The 17309-nt window shown below is 38.8% G+C and overlaps 1 protein-coding gene across 10 annotated transcripts in view; it reads right to left on the reverse strand.

The window, feature by feature from the left end:
• SPICE1 (spindle and centriole associated protein 1) overlaps window positions 1-17309 on the reverse strand; it is a 68611-nt gene that overhangs the window by 51135 nt on the left and 167 nt on the right. For 6 of the 10 annotated variants that reach the window (XM_011285947.4, XM_006936046.4, XM_011285943.4 and 3 more), the window contains exon 1: window positions 7088-7210. The gene's annotated coding sequence lies outside the window, so the exon portion shown is untranslated. Of the gene's footprint in view, window positions 1-971; window positions 1250-5069; window positions 5199-5232; window positions 5256-7087; window positions 7211-8328; window positions 8506-17309 lie in introns of those variants that run through there. The other 4 variants (XM_019839731.3, XM_011285944.4, XM_011285946.4 and 1 more) reach the window with 4 other exon arrangements.

Below are 17309 nucleotides of genomic sequence, written 5' to 3' on the forward strand. Positions count from 1 at the left end.
TAGAGAAAATGTCAGTCAACATGCTAACAATCTAAAAGCAAAAGGAAAAAGGCAGAGAGCTGGAGTTCTTTATTAAGCATTCTAGCATTCAAAACCACTACCAGATATGTATGTGTTGACTTAAAATAAAGGTGGCTAAAGTTTAGAAAACAAGTGAGTTATATCATTTCTAGTATATTTCCACATAATACTAAATGGGGATGACTACTGATACTAAACTAGCATTTGGAAATTGCCAACATTTGCTTGGCACTTGAAATAGCAATGCTAAGGAGACTGGACTAAACATTACACAAAATTTGAAAAAGACTCATAGTCTCTGTATACTAGGATTTTACAATATGTATATATGACTTTTAACAAGCAACACATATACATGAACTTCATTACACAGCTAAATAATTACAGAACTTTCCAGCTGACCCCCTTATTCCAAATTATCTTAAAACAAAAGACTGTAGTATTTTCCTTATGTACATTTTAAAAAATTATTTAGTTGACTGTAATAAAAACACCTAAATGCAAGTATTTTCATAGGCTTCTCCTTAGTCCTCTTTGCATTCTGTCTTAATCCATCATATTCATTCCTCGAACATGTTATCTATTTTCAGGTTTTACAATCCAGCAAAAGAGAGAAGCCTGGCTTTTACAAGTTAGAGAAAAATCTTTAACTTGTGTTATAGTGATCATGCTGATAATGATGAGGACAGTGAAGATTGTGATAATGATGGCATTAGCTAACACATATTATGTGCATGCTGTCTACAAGGTAGTGTTCCATGTAAGCTCTTCCTACACAGTACTTCCCTTAATTCTAACAATAATTCCATTAAGTACTTACTATTTGTCACTCATTTTACAGCTAAGGGACAAACAGTTAACCAACTGTGAAGGTCACACAGTAAGTGGCAGAACCATAAATACCATTTTAAAAATGTGGAATAGAATAGAACTAAAAGTCCAGAACAAACCTTTACATTTACAATCAGTATATTTTCAACAGAGGTGCCAAGAAATAATTCAATAGGGAAAGAACAGTCTTTTCAACAAATGGTGCTGGAACAACTGGAAATCCATACAAAAAAGAATGAATTAAGACCTCTACCTCACAACATATACACAACTTAACTTAAACTACCAACTTCAGTGTAAGAGCTAAAAGTACAAAACTCCCAACAGAAAACATAAGCATAAATCTTCATGAAACTTGGGTTAAGCAAGTTTCTTAGATATTTCTTAGATATTTCTTAGATATTTCTTAGATATAACACTAAATATAGAACACTAAAGAAACCAAAGAAAAAATAAAGTGGACTCCATCAAAATCTAAAACTTCTGTGCTTCAAAAGACACCATGAAGAAACTGAAATGAGGGGGCGCCTGGGTGGCTCAGTCAGTTGAGCATCTGACTTCAGCTCAGGTCATGATCTCACCATTTGTGGGTTCAAGTCCACAACAGGCTTTACACTGATAGCATGGAGCCTGCTTCAGATTCTCTCCCTCCCCTTCTCTGCCTCTCTCTTGCTCATGCTCTCTCACTCTCAAAAAAATAAACATTAAAAAAAGAAAGAAAGAAAATGAAATGACAGCCAACAGAATGGGAGAAAATATTTGCAATTCATATCTGATAAGGAACTTGGATCCAAAATATATTTTTAAAAAAAAGGAAACCTTACAACTCAACAATTAGAAACACAAATACTCCAATTTTATTTATTTATTTATTTATTTTTATTTATTTTTGAGACAGAGAGAGACAGAGTGCAAGTGGGGGAGGGGCAGAGAGAGAGGGAGACATAGAATCCGAAACAGGCTCCAGGCTCTGAGCTGTCAGCACAGAGCCTGACACGGGGCTCGAACCCACGAACCATGAGATCATGACCTGAGCCGAAGTCGGATGCTTAACCGACTGAGCCACCCAGGCGCCCCATACTTGATATTTTTTAAAAGTGGAATTGTTTCACTAATTTTTTTCAACATTTAAAAAAGCATGTGTATCATAATGTATTGAATTAGTGATTTAGTTGTAAGATTTTTTTAATTTATTTAAATTCTAGTTAGCATATAGTGTAGTACTCGTTTCAGTAGAACCCAGTGATTCATAACATACATATAACACCCAGTGCTTATCCCACAAGTGCCCTCCTTAATGCCCATCACCCAATTAACCCATCCCCCACCCACCTCCCTTCCATCAACCCTCCGTTTGTTCTCTGTATTTAAGAGTCTCTTATGGTTTGCCTTCCTTTCTGTTTTTAACTTATTTTTCCTTCCCTTCCCCTATGTTCATCTGTTGTGTTTCTTAAATTCCACATAAGAGTGAAATCATATGATATTCATCTTTCTCTGATTGACTTATTTCGCTTATTATCATACACTAGTTGCATCCACATTGTTGCAAATGAAAAGATTTCAGTCTTTTCCATCACCAAGTAATATCCCACTGCATATATATAGTATAATGGGATATACATACATTATTAATTAATTGTTGATTAATATATCTTATAAGCACTTATTTATGCTAAGCACTTCACATTTAATCCCACAACGCTATGAGGCACATACTTTCTTGAGAGACAATACAGCACAGTGGTTAAGAGTACACTCTGAAGCCAGACTGTCTGGGTTCACATCCCAGCTTTGCCAGTAATTGTAAAATGGAACTAATTAAATACATAAGGTGCTTAGATCCCCTGCCTCACACATACTAAGTTCTATTTAGGATTAATGATGATGATGTTACTGGCAGCTATTAACCATTTCTCAAATGAGAAAAATGGGGCTTAGAGAGATTACGTATATTATATTGCTTAAAGTCACAAATAATGGGCAGCTTGGAGGTGACATTCAACACCAGGTCTAAATGTAATGCACCGCCTAGAAAATGGTACCAACACTGCATTATCTCTGATTGGTTCCATGTTTTCCAAATTCTCTACAATGAACCCAGGTTACTCCTAAGATAATTCATTTCATGTTACATTATTTATAATCCTATACTTATTCAGGGGCTGAAATTCTACAAGCCTCAATTGTGAAAAACCTACCATGAATCTGAAGTATGCAAAAACTTATGAGCAGTCAAAAGGCCCAGGTACTTGTTTCTTTTGTTCATGAGGCCCTCAACATCACAATATTTGAAATTTAGGAAAAGCAGTACTTTTTAAATCATAGCTATTTGTACACTAATGGTGACTTCTGATGATAAATATAATGTATTCAAACAGAACTTTTCTTAAGCAAAGAGACAAGGAAATTAATATAAACAATTGATCAAATGCCTGAGTATTATTTGTGGAAATATCAACAGTTATCAATTTTAGCATAAGAAAATGTTATGTCCAAAACACCTCCATATTCACTGCCAAAAACAGTGGTGAAATGAAGGGATATGCTATGGTCCGAATGTGTCCCCCCAAAATTCATGTTAAATTCTAACCCCCAAAAGTGATGGAATTAGGAGATGGATGGAGCCTTTGGAAAGTGGGGTCTTTGGGAGGCAGAGCCCTCATGAATGGGGCTAGTGCCGTCATAAAAGAGGCTCCAGAGAGATCTCTAACCCCTTTCACCATGTGAGGACACAGCAAGGTATGCTGGCTATGAACCAGGAAGAGGAGCCTTACCAGAACACGACCATGCTAGAGCCTTGATACTGGACTTCCCAGCCTCCAGAACTATGAGAAAAAAACTCTCATTTATAAGCTATCTAGTCTGGTATTCTGTTATGAAAGTCTGAATGAACTGAGTATACAACTGTTATCTTTTTTTTTTTTTCACTTCAATTTAGCCTAGCAAAGCTGGCTGTGGTTACTCTAACAACTCACAATGAATCATGACCATTGTATAATCCCTGACCCTTGAGTTTGGGCAGAATCCATGGCTTATTTAGTTTTTTTTCCCCCATGATTTGTTTTATCCAGTAAAACAAGACAAATGTGAGATATCCTTCCTTTGATCACATTATGTTATATAACTCTTATATATAGTCTTATAAGTCTTATATATAAGCCTTATGTTATATAAGGAGAGTAGAGCAAGAGAGTCCTCCTGCTGGCCTTGAAGAAGCCAACTGTCACTGTGACTGTCTGTAAAAAGGGCCATATGGTGGGGGCAGGGGGTGGGGGCAGGGAGGGTGCCTGGATGGCTCAGTTGGTTGAGCGTCTGACTCTTGATCTCAGCTCAGGTGTTGACCTCAAGGTCATGAGTTCAAGTCCCACCTTGGGCTCCACACAGAGCACACACTGGGCGTGGAGCCTACTTAAAAAGGGGGGAGGGGCCGTATGGCAGGGAATTCAGACAACTGTGGAAAGCCCCCAGCAGAAAGTCAGTATGAAGACCATCACGCCCCCCTCCCAAGGCATACAGACACAAGGAAATGAATTCTGCCAGCAACCTAAGTGAGGTGAGCCTCAAGGAAGATTTTTCCCAAGCTGGGTTCCAGATGAGAATGCAGACCACCAACACCTTAATCACAACTTTGTGAGACCCTAAGCACGGTACCCTGTCCACAGGAATTGTGAGATAATAAATGAGTATTGTTTTAAGTCACTAAGGGTGTGGTAATTTGTTACACAGCACAGGAGACTAATGTACTGGCCAACTCTAAGTTCAGCCTGTGTGTGCTAAGATCATAAAGGTAGAACTAAGCTGCTATCCCACCTATGGACTTCCTTCCACCAACAAATTTCATGAAGGAATGAAGGAGAGGCATATTTTGGCACTTTTATGGACTAACCCAGTTACACATCAAACTTTCAGTGCAAAGGGAACCACCTTTGCACTGAAAAGTGTTCTCCTGAACATCACCAATAAGGATGACCATATTTTTCTTAACCCAGGATCAGACTCTATGGTCTGACAGAGAGATTCTTGTGCTACTCAGAGAAATCAGATTTCATACGGGAACTATAGTTTACATGTTGAAATGTCAGACTGTAGAGATATTCTGACGGTTTGTAGTACTAAGGAGTACAAAATCAGCACAGCCCAGAAAATCTAGGCCTGTTTGGAGAAAATCTAAAATATCAATAGCTTCCTAACAGATAAAATTATTGGTGTTGTCTTACCTTTTAAGCCCTTTCCAACTCTACAGACTCCCACTCCTGGAAGCCCTCCCCTCCCTTGACTTCCATGGCACTCTTCCTCCTGGTTTCTCTCCTATTCATCTATCCTTTTCTTTGCAGGTTCTGTTGGTGCCTCCTCAGATACCACATAACCAAGAAGCCTCACCCAGTTGTATCCCAATCCTCTTGTCTTTCCACCGGACACCCTCTCTCTTCATGCAATAATTCTTTATGGATGACACTGGCGATAAAATAGTAAACAGGTCTAATAAGGTGCCAATTCTTATGGAGCTTGTTTGCTAGATCACCAATAGGCAGTTCACCTCTTCCCTCAGTGATCTCACCCACACCCTTAAGCAAAACTACAAATGCACTGGGCAAACCAGCACAAATCAAGGCTCCACACCTTTCCTCAACACACCTCATTTCCAACTGCCTTCTGGGCACATCTTCCAAATATCTCACATACAGTGTAGTCAAAATACAGCTTATCATCCATGCTCCTCCCTCCCCGCCAACCTCTAGTTCTTGATACACAATTGGCGTGCTCCGAACTTACAGAATTACCATCCTTCTGGTTGCTCCGGTTTAAAACCTTAGCACCATCTTCTGTTCCAATCAGATACCAGATCTATTCATTCTTTCCCTGAAATAGGTCTCTCCCCTATCCCCACTTCATTTCTACCCCCACTGTTTCTGTCCAAGCTCTCATTTCTCCTAATTGAACTTCCTTTCACCCATTTGCTCATTTCATTATCCGTTATTTCAACAAATATTTTGAAAGCACCTGCCAAGCGCCAGGCACGAGATACAGAAAGAAAGTACAATAGGCTGCACCCTCACAGAGCTTAGGGTTTATCAGAAGACCACAATTAAATGAGTAATTACAATAAATGGGTAACACAGAAAGTAAATTCAGTGTCATGGAAATACCTTACTCTACAAAGTAAGAAAAGACCACTGCATTCCTCTAATTGACCCCAAAATGTTTAAGCTGAGAGCTAATGTATGAATAAAGCTAGAAGTGGGGGAAAAAATGTTTCCGGTGGCAGAAAAGGCATTTACAAGTGGTTTGAGCAGTTTGACTAACAGATTTGAGGCGAGAGGCTAAAAAGAGGATAAAAAGAAAGGCAGAGGCCAGATCATGGCTTTGTAAGCTACAGTAATTTGAACACTTATCCTAAAGAACCCATAGGAAGTCACTGGAGGATTTTAGATAAGGTAAATTATGAGATTTGACTAGTGGAAAACTGATGAAAGGGAAACAAGTCCAAACGCTGTCCTTTCCAAACACTGTCCTTTCAATCAATCCTCTACCCAGATGTAAGAATGCAATATAGCTCTCAGCCCTTTGCTTTCTTCCCCAAAACATTTTAATGGCTCCCTCCTGCAGAAAGGAATCCAACTCAGCTAGGCACTCGGACCCTCTCCCTGCCTTGTGGCCCGGCTGACTTTTCTTTCCAGTCTTTTCTCCTCACATCTCCCAAACATTCAGCTCTCGTCTTAACGAGTAGTTTCACCCATTCTTTACGTTCCGCGCGGAACACCCTTCAGACTTTCACTGCCTTCCTTCCACGCGGTTAACCCACTCATTCAAGTTGCCCCTCATGATACACTCTTTCCCGGCCATCAGTCGACTTAAATGACCCTCCCAGTCCCCAAGTACCCTGGGTAGTCAGTCTGTCTCCTACCAGACTGTAAACTCCTTAAAAGCTACAACAGGGTAGCCCCAACTCTCAGCTCTGCGCACAAGTGCCCGACAGCGGTGCGCACACTCAGGGTACGCGTAAGGGGAGCGTGCCAGACAGCAACACACCCAGACACGCAATCTGACACGCACACACACTAGCAAAACACAGAGTCGCCGTGCGCTTTCCGTAGTAAAGATCCTCCACCCAGACGCCCGGAGCTCTAGGGAACAGAAGGGAGACGCCACCACCGTTCTCCCCGCCCTGTAGCCCGGTCCCTAAGACTCGGTCGGGCTGCAGGCTGAAGGCCTCCGCCACGTCATCGCAACCTGCCTTGCCGTTTCCCGACGGCTGCCTCCACCGCCACTAAAACTTCAGGCTCCAGAACGGCCGGGCCCGCCACAGGTTAACGTAGCCCGCCACTTCCGGAATGTTGCCTAGGCTACCCGAGCGCCGTACTTCCGGTGGGGCCAGCGCGCAGGCGCGTCCCAAAGGCTGGCAGGGAGTGTGGTGGGTGGAGGCAGTTCCTCGTCCGTGTGCTCTGTGCAAGGTTCTGGGCAAAGCTTTCGAGGGTAGGCATGTAACGTTAGCCAGTTTCTCGTGAATTCTCTAAGAGAAAGATGTCGCTCTCCACACGAAGCTTCACATATAATATTGACTTGCTTTCACCTTTTTTTTTTTTTCCAGAAATATTACCGCCTATCAATGTGCCATAGACTAATGCTAGGTCCTGCGGGATCTAAAAATAGGCAAGATCCCTGTCTTCAGAAAGCTTACTGCATAGTAGTAAACAGCTGTCAACAGACACAAATGTAAAATTAGGACTGTGACAAGTGGTAGAAGATACTAACTAGATACGAAATTTATAGGAATATTTGTTGGAATTACTCAGGAAAGCTGAAAAGCTTGAGTCAGCTACCAGGAAAGAATAAAACATTCCTGCAGAGGGAGCCACATACGCAAAGCTGTGTGGCAAATGCAATAAAAAAAAAAACCAGGAAGTTCAGTATACCTGGAGATCAGAGAGCAGTGGGAGCTTGTTAGAGAAGCTGACTTAATAGGTTAGCCCCAGGACAGGAAGAGCTGTGTAGTCTATGGTAAGGACTTTACAAAGCATTTTATTTGGAAATGGAGTTAATTTGCTCCAGTAAGACAACTTCGTTTAGTCCCTGGTTTTCTACTGTTAAGATACATCCGTACAGGGATCAGCAAATATATCTTCAGCACCTTCTAGATGCGAAGAACTACCTTGAAACAGTTTCCACTCTGATTGGGGAAATTTTATGTACATATATTGACAGGTCAATCAATATAATCACTCCCTACATACATTCTCAACTCCCTGCCCCTCTCTGAATTACTGTAATTCTGGGCAAAACCATAGTTCTGGCCATTGCAAAACTCCTCACTAAGTGCCTGCATCTTTGCAGCTGAAACTGGAAGGAGAAAAACACCCAACATGCTAACTTTAAATTCATGATTACTAATTTTAAGTGTGCCCTTAAAGATGCCTGAAGACCATATTAAAGATGCCCCAGTGATTTCTCCCACCTTCCTACAGGACGACTTTATACCTTCTGTCATGGCCAACGTATCTTCCTCTGTCCTCAGTCTTAGCCAGTGACCTTGCTTCCTACTTGATTGATAACACTGAAGCAATCTGAAGAGAATTTCCATAAGCTCCCGGTGCTCATTCAGTCCTTCTATCACATCTTTACCCACAAATCTGCCTTCCAGAAGCTCAACAAAACCTAAACAAAAGAAAGATGAAGAACATTACATCAGTATACATAATAATTAAATTGCTCAGAACCAGTAATAATAATTTTTAAAAAAAATGTTTTAAGCAGCCAGAAAGAAACATTACAGAGAAACAAAAATAAGGATAACATTTTATTTCTCATTAGAACTTTGTAAGCAAAAAGACAGCATAGAACATTTAAGTGTATTGAAAGAAAAAAGCTGTTAACCTAGAATTCTTTTCTGTCAAAAATATTTTTTTTCAATGAGAATGCTTCCACACATAACTGCTTCCACACATAACTGATACAATTTATCACCACTATGAGAAATGTTAAAGTAAATACTTGAAGCAGAAGGAAAATAATACCAGATAGAAATCTGAGTCTACATAATGAAGAGCACTAGAAATAACTTTAGGGATAAATATATACAATTATTTTTCTTATTATTTTAATCTCTTTAAAAGTAATTAACTACTTAAATAAATATAATAAAAATGTATTATGAGGTTTATGGTATATGTAAAAGTAAAATGCACAGGAACAATTGCATAAAGGCCAGAGTAGACCAGTGGAAGTCTATTATTGTAAGGTTCTTAAATTATTCCTGACATATATAATATTACTTGCAGGTAGATGTAATAAGTTAAGGATGTGCATCATAAACCTAAAGCCATCACTAAAATAATAAAAGAGATATTTATAAAAAAAAGACATTACAAAAGAGATACTAAAATTTATTTGATTAATCTAGAAGCAGAAAAAGCACAAAAAAAGGAAACAACAGGCTAGAGAAATAGGAAATAAATATCAAGATGATAGATTCATATCAGTTATTATATTAAATGTAAATGGTCTAGGGTTGCCTGGGTGGCTCAGTCGATTGAATATCCGACTCTTGATTTCAGTTCAGGTCATGAGCACACAGTTTCCGTGAGTTCAAGCCCCACTGTGCCAACATTGTGGAGCCTGCTTGGGATTCTCTCCCTCTGTCCCTCTCTCTCTGTTCCTCCCCCACTCATGCTGTCTCTGTCTCTCTCAAAATAAATAAATAAACTTTAAAAATAAATAAATATTGCAAATGGTCTAAATACCACTATTAAAAGGCACAGATGGTCAGATTGTATTTTTTTTAATTGATGCCTATTAGAAGAAACATACACTAAATATAAAAATGGAAGTTTAAAGCACAAAGATGGAAAAAGATATATCATGCTAACATTAGTTAATTGAAAGTTGGAATGGCTTTATCAGTATTAGATGAACTAGTTTGCAGAGCAAAGAATATTACCAGGGATAAAAAAAGATGATTTCAGGGGTGCCTGGGTGGCTCAGTCAGTTAGGCGGCTGACTTCTGCTCAGGTCATGATCTCGCGGCCTGTGAGTTTGAGCCCTGCATTGGGTTCTGTGCAGACAGCTCAGAGCCTGGAGCCTGTTTCAGATTCTGTGTCTCCCCCTCTCTCTGCCCCTCCCCCACTCACACTCTATCTCTCTCTCTCTCTCTCTCTCTCCCCAAAATAAATAAACATTAAAAAAAAATTTTAAAGATGATTTCACAATGGCAAAAAGGACATTCAATCAAAAATATGTAAAAATCCAATATATATATCCTATATATAAAAATCATATATATATATATATATATATATCCTAAACATTTATTCACTTAATAAGAAAGCTTCAAAATAAATGCAGCAAAACTGATGGAACTGCATTGTAAAATAAAATATTCATAATTACAGTAAAAAATTTCAATGCCCTGCGGTGCCTGGGTGGCTCAGTGGGTTTGGCATTTGACTTCAGCTCAGATCATGGTCTCACAGTTCTTGAGTTCAAGCCCCATATGGGGCTTTGCATGCTGACAATGTGGAGCCTCCTTCGGATTCTCTTTCTCCCTCTCTCTCTGCCCATCCCCCACCCATGCTCACGCGCGTGCGCGCTCGCGCTCTCTCTCTCTCTCTCTCAAAAATAAACATTAAAAAAAACTTTTTTAATGCATTTCAATGCCCTTCACTGAATAATTTATAATACAAGTAGACAGAAAACCAGCAAAGTTATAATAGGCTTTACAACACTATCAATCATTTTGACCTGATTGATATTTATAGAACATTACTCTAACAACCAGAAGAATACACATTCCGTTCATGTATATACAGAAATTTTAGCATGATGGACAACAATCTGGACCATAAAACAAATTTCAATAAATTCAAAAATATTCAAGTTGGGGCGCCTGGGTGGCGCAGTCGGTTAAGCGTCCGACTTCAGCCAGGTCACAATCTCGCGGTCCGTGAGTTCGAGCCCCGCGTCAGGCTCTGGGCTGATGGCTCGGAGCCTGGAGCCTGTTTCTGATTCTGTGTCTCCCTCTCTCTCTGCCCCTCCCCCGTTCATGCTCTGTCTCTCTCTGTCCCAAAAATAAATAAAAACGTGGAAAAACAAAATTAAAAAAAAAAATATTCAAGTCATACCAGGAATATTCTCTGACTATAATGTAATTAAATTAGAAATCAGTAATATAATGATTCTTGTCAAATCCCTCAAAATTTGGGGAAAAATAATATACTTATTAAAAAGCCATTAGTTAACAAGAAATCAAAACAATGTAGTTTGAATTAAATGAAAATGAAATACAGCATATCAAAATTTGTGAAATGTAACTCAAATAGTATTTCAAAACAAACATATAGCACTAAACGCCTATATTAGAAAAGATCTCAAATCAGTGACCTCAGCTTTTGCCTTCAGAAATTAGATAAATAAAACAAATTAAATCCAAAGTAAGAAGAAAGAGAATAATAAATATTAAAACTGAATCAATAAAATAGAAAGGCCAAAAATAATAAAACTAATGACACTGACAGTTGAATCTTTGAGAAGATTAATTAAATAGCTAAACCTCTAAACAAATTAATCAGGAAAATTACCTATAAACTACCAATATCAGAAATGAGAAAGGTGAAATATTCTATAGATGAAAAGAATGTATTTTGAACAACTGTATGGTAATACATTTGATAATATAGATAAAATGAACCACTTTCCTGAAAGACATAAATTACCAAAGCTTTCTCAAAAAAAAAAAAAATGCATAACCTGAATGAATAGCTCTGTATCTATTAAAGAAATTTAAATTTCAGTTACAAAAAAACCTTCCCACGTAGAAAACTACAGGCCCAGATGGCTTTACTGATGAATTCTACAAACATTTGGGGGGGAAATATCACCAATTCTAAACAAACTATCTCAAAAAAAATGGAAAAGGAGGGAATACTTCCCAACTCACACTCTGAGGCCACCATTACCCTGATACCTAAACCAGACCATTACAAAAAAGAAAAAAAAAAAAAAAGAAACAAACAAAAGCAAAAAAAAAAACAAACAAACAAGCGAAAAAAGAAAAACTACACACCAATATCTCTTATGAATATAGATGTAAAAATTCTTAGAAAATGTTTAACAAAACTCTTCTAACAAAATAATTATGCTGAGTGAAAGAAGCCAAACTAAAAAAAAGTACATACTGTGTGGATCCATTCATATACAACTTTAGAAAATGAAAACTAATATAGTGACAAAACAGACCAGCTGTCACTTGGGAATAGAAAGGAAACAAGGAAGGAAGCAGGAGAGAGATATAAAGGAGGAAGGAAACTTTAGAGAGTAATGAATATATAGATAATGGTTTCATGGATATGTATGTATATAACGCAGGTGATATGTGTGCTTTAAATATGTGAAGTTATACTAAGAAATATGTCAGTTATACTAAGAAAGCTGTTTATATAGCTCTCTCTGGGTGGTCCAAATGTGAGCCAAATGTGTTCCCCAAACCATAAGATATCCTGCTTCTACTCAGTCTACCTCCAGCTTCTCCATTCCAACTTTGAATCAGTGTTTTTGAAGTCTTCCCTTCTCTTTATAGTTTATTTCACTATAAACCTTTTCCACTCCCCTCCTGTCTTTGAGTCTCTGACAAATGCAAGTGATAGTGGCCGAAATCCTCCCTATATTAAGTTCTGAATAAATAGTCTGTTTGTTCTCATATCAGTTGACTTTGTTTCCACAACTGCTTATATCTTTTAATGACATTGATTCTTTTTCATATTGGCAAGATTTGTAATAATATCTGATAAGATCCCTTTCAGTGAGGTTTAAGAGCATTTTTTATCCAATGTCTCTTCCAACATGAAATTTCTGGGTAATGGCCATAAAGAGCCTATTTTAGAAGTGTTGTGGGAAGCCGGGCTTAAGCTGTTCATGATAGGACTGGGTATAGTACATGACTCCCTTGCAATATTTTGCCACATATCCGTGCAGCAGAGAAGAGTCTAATATCAGGCATATAATTTCTAAATGTATGGGCCTTCCTGTCAACAGTTCATAAGGACATAACCAATGTGTCCCTGAGGAAATGGATCAGATGGCCATATGGGCTAGTGGGAGTACTTTTACCCAAGGAAGCTCGAGTATTTCTGAAAGTTTTGCTAATTTTAATTAAAGGACACCATGTTTCTTTGTATTTTTACAGAAGTTTGTAGGTGGTAAGGACAGCACAGCTTCTGAGAAGGGGTAATGCCTTACAAAGTTCTTTTAAAAGGATTCATATAAACCATGTCTTGGTCATTTAATATAAAAATTGGTATGTCCCAGGTTGGAAACAAAATCAAGTAGCTTTTCAGAGACTGAAAAAAATTTCAGCCAAGATTTTCGGCAAGAAAATGCTTCAACCCATCCTAAAAATAAACAAATCCTGTGGAGAGTGATTGCTGGATAAAATTCATCTGAAGGTGAACTTTCACTTTCAAACCAGTGTCGGTTTGAAATAGTAAGCAATTTGTCTTTACCCTGATGAGTAGCTTCATGGAGAAATTCAGCTAATATCCATGAAATCTTCTGGTGCCACCAAATGGCCTTCTTGAGCATGCTGAGGATTATCTTAGTGAAGGGTATGCTGCATTTTTCCATTCTTCTGTTTCCAAATCAGAGGCTAAATGTGAGTATTTGGTGATAGCCTCTTTGACTCAATCCAGAGATTTATCCTTTGGGGGTTTAGTTAGTATCATAAACTTGGTTAAGACAGCTTGTTGGCTTCTTGGCAAAATGATCTGCCAAAGCATGACCTTTAACTTCCATATTATCTCTGTTACCATGGGCCTCAATCTTTACAATAGCTGTCTCACTAGGAAGTAGAAATGCATCTAAAAATTCCTGAGCTTGTTGTCCACTTTCGATGGGGTGGTGAGGAAAGCAGAGGTGAGGAAACCTTTTTGTTCCTAAAAGCATCACGTACTACTCCAGAAGCATACCTGCTATCTGCATGCATGTTTACTCTCTCGTCTTTGGCTGGTTAACAAGTTCTAAGTGTTATCAATTCTGCCATATGGACTAACTTTACCTCAGATAGAGGACTATCCTATAAAGGACGGTTTAGATTAGTGACAGCATTAGAGATAGCTTGATAACTTCAGTTTCAATTTTGAAGTATGACCCATGAACAAATATTAGGTCAAGATTCTCAATGTAAGTCTCTAATAAAGCCAAGCAAAGTACAGGAAAGTCCCATCACTGAAGTAACATAGTTATGGGGTTCCTCTTCTTCAGAGCAGAAGAGTGGTAGGATTTAGGGTGTTGCAGCAATAGTAATGTAAGGAGGAGAGGGTCAACAGAAATTCATAAGAGGTTAATCAACTCACTGAAAGGTGTTGTGTGTTTTCAGTCAGCAGTAAAGTCTGTACTGCATGAGGAACCATAAAGTCTAACAGGGAACCTGGAGCTAATTCCCCAGAAGCATCGACAAGTTTTGCAGTGGCAGTATTGCCCTAACACAAAGGGTATCAGCCTTTGCAATGGGGTGAGGGTGAGGCTACAGCAAGTGATGGGTTTTTGATGGTTTCCATGAAATTGAATTAAAACTCCAAGGCTTTAAGCCCCAGAACACTCATGCACAAATAGGCAAAAGGGTTTCTTTTGTTACGGATGTCAAGAAAAGCAGACTGTCAAAGAGCCTTCTTCAGGTTAAAGAAAGCTTGTGTAAAACCTGGGACCCCAGAAGACAGTGGATCTTACTGAAGACTTAGCCATTTCATAAAGAGGTGCCACAGTCTCAGAAAAAAATTGTACCCATTGTCTGAAATATCCAGTGAGACCCAGATGTCATCTCAGTTGTAGTTTTGTGAAAGGTCCACGATAGTCGTGGACTGTCTTTACCCTGTCATGAGAGAATGTTTTTCCCTCCCTACCCTAAATATACTACTATGTTTTCACAAAATTGTAATTTATCTTTTTTGAGACATTATGCCTTTTTTCTGCTAAGACTGAGAGCTATAGACTTCTCTGAACAAAGTAGGAAATCATCTATATATTATATCAGAAATAAACCACAAGGGAAACTCGTATCTTTGCGTTCTTGATTAAGGACCTAAGAAAATAGGAGGGGGCTTTCAAAAAACCCTTAGGGCCTAGCTATCCATGTATATCCATGTCCTCTCAGATGAAGGCAAAAAAAAATACTGACTGTTCAGTGTAGGGATACACCCCGAAAAGGCACAGCAATGATCCACTCCATTGAGGGAGGTGGCTTGGGGAGGAACTGATAACAGGATGATATTTGGGTTAGGGACCAATGGGGAAGGAAAGATAACAATTGTATTGATATCCTGAGATCTTGAATAAATCAATATATTCTGTCCATTTCTGGCAGGACAGAAATGTTACAAGGATTAGTGCACGTTATGAAAGGACTCTCAATATAAGGCCCTCAACTAAAAACGTAAAGACTTTTTGGCTTAGGTTTCTACCCTTGGTGATATGTGGGTAACAGTTTGGTAATATCTATCTGAACTTTAATAGATTCTGTTCCAATTATTTTTCCTATGTCCATGGGAACATTAGCCCATAGAGTGTCAAGTACAATCTCAAGATCTGTATCTGGAGTATACATTAAGTATAGTGGAGAAGGAAAGGATTATATAGAACAGACACAAGTTGATCAGGAATTGACAAGTCCTCTGAAACCTCAAGAAATAGTCCCTCTGGTGTCCGTTTTTAATATTACAGTTCTATTTGTGAAGTGTATCTCTCGCTAATAAATTTGTAGATGTGGTATCACAGAGCAGGAAACGATGTTTTTTGATCAAGGACCCAAGAGTTATAGTTAAGGGCTGGGAGATAGGGACAAATCTGTGAGTTATCTGAAATACCTACACTCGTGTTCTTTATTTTCTCCAAAGAAGAGGTTAAGCAAAGATGACAGGATTTAATACAGCAAGATTAATGCCAGCGAAAGGCATTTTTATTTATCCTGAAATCTCCTGTAGTTTCATCTTTTTGTTTGCACGATTGAATTATGATGTAATCAACTTTTATTAAAAATGTTTCAGGTATGGCTTTAAGAAGACTTTGACTTATTTTTCAAGCCCATTTCCTGACCCTAAGGCTTTTTGTGGAGAGAGGAATCCTGTAGTTCCCTCTCCAGATCGGTCCAATCAGCTTGTGTTATCCAGGATTTAGCACTGGAGGTTCTGATCAACATGCATACAAGTTGATATAGGTCAGGCAACTCTGGGTTATGTGCACCCAAAGAATTACAGATTCTTCTATGAATCTTTGCTAGTCTTGTTTGGGATTAGGAAAATCTTTCTTAATTCATCTTGGGTCTGAGGTTTAAATTCTATAGTCATCTGCATACCTGGCTTATGGGAGGGATAGACCATCGGAGGCTATTAGCATTTGGAGGTTTTGGAGAGTTGTTGGGAAAAGATAGCTGGACAAGGGAAAGAGGAAGGAGGAGGTGCAGAAGGAGGAATATTAGGGGGAAGGGGGCCACAGGAAGGCAACTGGAGGACCAGGAGGGGGAAGGCTTACTATGGAAATGAATCTAGATTATTGTTTAAGTTTGCCAAGTTTTTCACTAGCTTTGACCAAAGAATATTTTAGTGAAACAATTTTTGAACACAAAATTTCATTTGAAGGCCTCTGCAAACCAGTCAAAAAGTAGGCCCCGTTGGATCTGAGAAAACTTCGTTCCTTTTCTTTTTTAAGACACCTGTCAAATGATTTTGTTCAAGTCTAGTGTCCCACAGAGTGGCCATTGAAGGCCCAGGTCATCCTTGGTGAAGTTATGTCACTTGAAACATAGGTGTAAGAATTAGAACTGTAGGGGGGCCTGGGTGATTCAGTCTGGTAAGCGTCTGACTCTTATTTCAGCTCAGGTCATGATCTCATGGCTTCATGGGTTCGAGCCTTGCTTTGGGCTCTGTGCTGGCAGCATGGAGTCTGCTTGGGATTTTCTCTCTCTCTCTCTCTGGCCCTCCCCCACTTGTACTATCTCTGTCTCTCTCAAAATAAGTTAATTAATTAAAAAATAATAATTAGAACTGTAGTGAGCAGACACTTATCAGGAACTTCTCCAAAAGGAAGAGAGAAATTAGACTTAGCTGAGCCTATAAGAGCTGGCAACTGAAAATGATGCTTGCACACTTTGAGTCTTGAGATCACGACTTGAAGGTAGCTGCCTCCAAATATAGACCCAACGACCTACACCTGAAGGCAGGTGGAAAAACAGAATGCTCTCTGTGGATCAAAACCAAACTCTAAGGACAAAACAAATGAAACAAAGGATAGGCGATCCAAAGCAAAGTTTGTCCAAAAGAATGCTGGCCCAGCGTTCTACGTTGTGACAAACAATACCTTTAGACAACATAGCACAAAACAGAAGCAGAAGAGAGAGTAAAAAGGGATGAAAAAGAACAGCCTGACTCCACCAAAGATGCCAAACAAATGGGAACCAATAACAAAACCCACGTATCCAA

This window comes from Felis catus, chromosome C2 (genome assembly GCF_018350175.1).
Source record: "Felis catus isolate Fca126 chromosome C2, F.catus_Fca126_mat1.0, whole genome shotgun sequence".
NCBI lineage: Eukaryota > Metazoa > Chordata > Mammalia > Carnivora > Felidae > Felis > Felis catus.